Source organism: Miscanthus floridulus, chromosome 1, assembly GCF_019320115.1.
Source record: "Miscanthus floridulus cultivar M001 chromosome 1, ASM1932011v1, whole genome shotgun sequence".
In the NCBI taxonomy this organism is placed as follows: domain Eukaryota; kingdom Viridiplantae; phylum Streptophyta; class Magnoliopsida; order Poales; family Poaceae; genus Miscanthus; species Miscanthus floridulus.
Genome location: NC_089580.1, coordinates 147,627,730 through 147,634,209, shown reverse-complemented (window position 1 = coordinate 147,634,209; position 6,480 = coordinate 147,627,730).

Here is a 6,480-nt window from a genome sequence, read left to right as displayed (position 1 = left end):
TCCAGTCAACTCTTATAACCTAATGCATCAATCATAAAGAACTCAAGTGATATTTGTAAAAATATAGGAGGCTTAGAATGCTCTGGGGCTTGCCTAGGATCCAACACTAGGTTAGTGTTTGTTAGACGACACTCGCTTGGTGAGTATCTCCCATCCTAGCACTTGTCCAGTCCTTCCATCTTTGGGATAGGTCCACCATACACCGTCTTTGGGTTTGGCTCCAATATTATGTCCTTCATGTGGTTCATCTAGCGTACCTAGATGAGATGCAAGTGCATGAATATGAAGAATGGTAATATGAGATACATCACATAATAGCATTCAAGGCAAATATAAGATCATGCAAGACATAGGCATCTAGAGTTATTTAACTAAACATCACACAACCTATTATAGAGGGATAGCAAGCATATTAGGCATGGCACACAAGTGAACTTAAGCTCAGATATTGCACACATGCATCGATCAAGAACTAACCAACATGTTTAGCCAAAACAAGAGCAAGCTAAAGCAATCACCTAGCACGTGTATAGAAATATGGACAACAGCACAATAGTCACTTGTTTTACCAGTAACTAGAGATTCAGACATCCAAAGAAGGTGATCCTAGACTTTCTAGAAAGCTAATGAAATTGCCTACAACATTGTCATTATCACCAAAAGCTTATTCCAAAGCTAACCAGGTCAAACATGCCAATGTTTTAGATCTGCACCGAACTAGGACAGAAAAGTAGTAGTAAATTCAAAAAGACATAACTAGAGTTACAGGCATCAAACAAGCATGAACCTTAACTTTTTAGAAATCTTATTAAATTATCTAAAACATGTTTATTATCACCACAAGGTGATTCCACAATTAACAAGGTCAATCAAGCACAATTGTGCACCTCTATCCAGACTTGGACAGATTCTACCATACAACTTCACAAGCTTATAACTAGAGATTTAGACCACCAAAAGGAGTGATATTTAACAATTTAGAAATCTCATAAAAAGCACTACACTTTTTCTATTATCTCCAAGACATGATTCAAAGCGTAGCTAAGTCAAATAACACAATCATTCAGATCTGTACAGAGAGCATGCAAAATTTGACAATAAACTTATAAAATCTATAGCTCCTAAATTATCAGGCCTTGGGTCATGAAATTTGAACACAAGCAATATTATGAAATTAGCTACAACTTTGGTATTCACTACAACCACAGAAAATACCATTTCCACCACGAAAATAATTGCACAAGCAAAACTGCACATGCTGCCCAAACAGCAGTGGTATAGAAAACTGATAGGAACTTCAGAGAAGCATAACTGGAGTTTTAGACCTCCAACAAACATGAATCCTAACTTTTTGAAAAGATTACAAAGTTACCTACATCTTTGTTACTCTCATCTTAACATGATTCTACAGTTAACAAGGTCAATTAATCCAATGAATGCATCTCTATCTAAAACATGGACATAATCTGACATGTCACTTTAAACAGCTATAACTAGAGTTATGCATCTACAATAAATATGGTTCTAGACTTTTTAGAAAGCTTAGCAAATTCTAGACGACTTTGTTGTAAACATCTAACGCTAATTCTACTACTAAAAAGGCTCCATAGTACCAACAAGGCAACCCTGTCTGGGTTTAGGCAGATACAGCCACATAAATGTAAGCAACTATAACTAAAAATCTACTTACCCAAAAATTATGCTATTTAGCTTTTTGAAAAGCTTAAGAAAATTACTAAAACTCATGTATCGCCATAAAGTCATGGTTTATAACTTAACTGAGCCAATTAATTTAAACATCCAGGCCTATTCAGAATAGGAGGAAAGCAACACAGGGCATTTGCTATTTTTACAACTCTTAAACCATAAAGCCTAAACTCCTGAAATTTTTACCAGACATCAACCATCACCTAAGTAACACTCCATAAAAATTGCACATTTATTTGAGCACCAAAACTACAGTTATGAAAAAGACAAGACATAACTAGTATTAAGAACCTAACTGCATAAATCTATTTTTACAGCAAACTATTTAAACTAAAACATGCCACATTATAGATCTACTACATAGATAATTTCACAAGGATTCAAAAAAGTCCTTATTTACTATTTTACAATTTTTATACTAATTACTATGAATTTTCAAATTTGATCATCCAAATCTGCAAAAATCAAAAGAAAAGGAATGTAAATCTTGCATCAGAGACCATGGCATTTTCACAAATTAGAATCGAATGAAAAGATCCTTTCTGGCACTATTTAACTGAGTCATGGCTTCACACTTAGTACCCCTTCCCTTTCGCTTATTTGAGCGCGACGCCCTTTTTCTTCTTCAACACACAGGGAGCAGGGGAGGACGGCGGTGAGGGCCGGCCGGTGGCCAGACGGCGACGAGGAGTGGCGACGCAGCACACATGGGCCTGTGCACACCGGTGCATGGCTACAGCATGGCCCACGGTGGCCTGTGGTGGCGCGACCACTGCAGCAAGCGGCGGCGATGGCAGCGGCTCCGATGGGCGGGCTGCTCCGGTGGTTTCCAGCTCAGCCGAGGTGCGCCGATCGTAGAGGAGGAAGAGGCGGAGGTGGTGGTTCAAGCGGTGGGTCGCGAGGGGCTCGGAGGCCCAGGAACAGCGGCGACAGCAAGCTTGGTCCACCTCGGCCATGGTAGGCGCACACACAGGTACGGAGCGGAGCGAGGTAGAGTGAGGAGGAGCGAGAGAGGGAGGCGAGTGAGTGGGAGGGAGAGAGACGTAGCACCGGTCCACAAATAGAAGAGCAGGGTGAGCTGGTGAGCGGCGTGCGCACATGGAGGCCACGCGGCGCCTAGCACCCGAAGTCGGTCGGCCATGTCCTATTCCAAACTAAATGAACGGATAAAAAACCACCTCAAAAATACAAGCTGACACTCAATCTTCATCCCTTCTTAACTCCAAATATGTTTAGTTTTAGCACAAGAGGTAGTAACCAATGTTATAGAGTTACCAAGATCTCAAACTTTTCTTAAAGTGCCAAAGTCTAATTTGTCCTAGTGGAAGAGATACAAGGCTCCAAAGCGGGGTACATGAAAACTGAAATCACGAATTCAGTCATCCCAGACTTAGCCAAATTTCGAGCTCCCAAAATAGCCATGGATTCCAACTTGAGGACTCGGTTTGACTTGCTTACAAGCTGATATAGCTCTTTGTCCAAAAACAAAGTTTGTTCTACTCCACTCAAACATCAACTTTTGTTTAGGTTCCACTGCCATGCAAACCATCTAAGCCATAGTTCAAACCAAGTCAAAATAGCATCACGATAAAGCTTAAATTACCCTTTTTGATCTATTGGAGCATTTTCTGTCCACTTGCTTAACATGAACCCTTCATAACTTTTATTCATGAGTGTAAGTAGAGTTATTTGAGCAAGGTTGCAATGTTTGTTTGTCATCACATGTTCTCATTCACTTAATAAAGCAATCCAAGAAAGATTTTAACTTATCATTTCATGTGACTTCTTGATTCCAAACTTTATGAAACTTTTCTAGTGACCCATATAGATGGCAGAGGATGTGAGGCACATGGAATAAGCATGTGTAACATTACTCAATCCCATGCTTGAAAAGGGCAATCACCATCAAACTAGCTTTGCTCATTGTCTTCCAAATAGTTGAGTTGGGCCTCATTCTTAGTGAATTGAAGTTAACACCTTGTCACCTCTTGCAAACTTGAACTAGAGCCCCTGATCATCATTAATATGTCATGTTTGAGTTCAAACCCATTGCTTAACTAGTGACAAACACCTAGGGTGTTACAGGTCCCATCCCTACAAAGTGAACGACAAGAACAGGTAGCCAACTATCCAATTCAAACACATGTTGCATATGAGCATATCCATGGAATGAGATAAAAACTAGGACTAGATTTTATGGAGTACCAAGACTCCAAGAGATGAAGATAAAACTTAGTGGCACTAGATCTGCGGTTCATGCTTCGGATTGAGCACACGCAACCTTCAAGAGTAACAAGCACCACCGGCTTGCAACTCGATCACCTAGTGCCACTCGATGCAACCTCACGATGCAATCGCACTAGAATCGCTCACTCACTCAATCGGATGATCACTATCAAGCTAGAGTGAGTTAGAGGGCTCCCAAGCACTACCACATAAGCCACCAAGGCTCTAGTGTGCTCGGCTCTCGGCCAAAGACCGACCACCACTTCTATTTATAGCCCCATAGGCTAAAATAGTTGTTACCCCTTCACTGGGTGTTTTTCGGGATGACCGGACGCATAGGCCGTGTGCACCAGACGCGTCCAGTGGGGACCGGACGCGTCCGGTCGCCTATGTCCGGTCGCTGCCTGACCGCCATGTGTCCCATTCAAACTAGCCGTTACCACCAATGCCTCTCTTTGACATGTCGGATCGAACGCATCCGGTGTGTCGACCAGACACAGGAGGGCCAGCATCCGGTCGAGTCCAAAGAGCTCCCAGAGCTGCTCAACCACGACCGGACATGTCTGGTATGACCGACCGGACATAGGACAGGCAGCGTCCGGTCGAGTCTAGAGAGCTCCCAGAGCTACTCAACTCTGACTGGACACGTCTAGTGTGGTCGATCGGACATGCCCCTGCGTCTGGTCCACTCTGGACCAACACCAGCGCTCTACGTCACCGCGACCGGACGCAACAATTTGAGTTTGATCTTGATCTTCCAATTTGAGTACCAAATGTGTGTAAAGTACACTCCACAATCAAATGGCCTTGTACTCTTTGCTTATCATGCTTTTAGATCATCTTAAAACCAAACTTAGGTGCCTCAATTACTTATAAACATGTTTCAACTTGAGGACCTTTCAATCAAAGTGACTCCAAATAAATCCAATAATTGTCACTTTTCTGGTAGATTCTGTACTCTTCAAAGAAAAATGCATCTCCCAAAGTACAAATCCAAATACCACGAAATTTGGTGGAGATGTGCTTCACTAAGTTATCTAGCATCTGTAAAAATTTTAGCTTCATTTGACTTCTAGATTGCTACCAGATTTCAATTTTTCCACCACTGTTACATGTTGAAAACTGCTGCACTATAGCTAACAAGATCCACTCCAAAACCGAAGAATCTCTTATCCAATTATCATGAAATTTGTATAGCATCTTATACCATAAGTCTAGAGTATGTACACCAATTTTTATGCCAACCCAATTAGTTTTGTTCACTAAAAATGGCTAAGATCACAGCTCACTCAGATTATCAATTATAGGACAGATTTCAATTACTTGAGCTATACTTCATCAAATGTGAATCAAACTTGAAACCAACTTGTTTGAATACTTTCATAAGACATATATCCATTTCAATCCACTTACTAAAAGTATCTTATGAATTTATCCAACACAAATCAATCCAAACTTGATTACTAAGCAATTATCCATTCAATCATCTTATAGCAAGCAACATTGCATATTTATCTAATTCAATTAACTCATATGCACCCAATTGAAATGATCAACAAAAGATATACCTTGGTTAGCTCATGATCAATCAATTTGCAAGCTTCAACTCAAATTCTTACAAGCCATCATATATATATATATATCCAATAAATCATCCACAACTTGAATTTGACACTTGTATGTTGATAGCACTTGGACTTTACTCAATTTTCACTTAGCATTGGGTTTGGATGTGCACTAAGCTTCATAACTTGACTCAACATATGATGATCCATATGAAATCAATTGAATCAAGTCTCCAATGCCGATGGTACCTACAATCAATCATCCACTTTTTGATGGTACCCAAACAAGTTTGGGTCCTCTCAAGTTAAGAGCAACATACTTAGGCAAAGCCTTAGTATGAATAGTGGGATGTTTTGCAATTGCAACCATAGAGGTACCATTATCATCCTTTCTAAGCACATCATGATCATCAATTGAAATGGGCTTAGAATTTTTACCAAGGGGACATGAATATGCCATGTGTCCCCTTTCTCGGCATGAGTAGCAAACTCTCTTTGATTGAGCCTTTTCCTCCTTGCTCATGTGTTGCTTCTCATTGCCTTGCCTCTTCTCTTTTGCTTGAATCTCCTTCTCAAGCTTGGTAGAACACTTCGAGGCAAAGTGTCCCGTATTTCCATACTTGAAGCACTTGATGTGAGCATAGACTTTCTTCTCATCTTGATTCTTGCTCTTCATCTTGGCATCTTGATTAGAAGTTTGATGCCTTGCTCTTGGTTTACCACCTCTTCTTGTCTTCTTCTTCTTCTTCCCCAAATCACCATCTTGATGGTTTATCTTGACTTGAACTTGGGGTGTTGCTTTTGGCTCAATTTGAGGCTTCTTGGTTGGGCAATACTTGGCAAGATGTCCCATATTATGGCACCGGTAGCACATGAAATGAGATATCTTTTCTTGCATCTTCAAGTTCTTACCCTTGCTCTTTTTGAAGCCAATGCCACTCTTGTCACCATAGCTTCTTTGATTCTTCATCATATGCTCAAA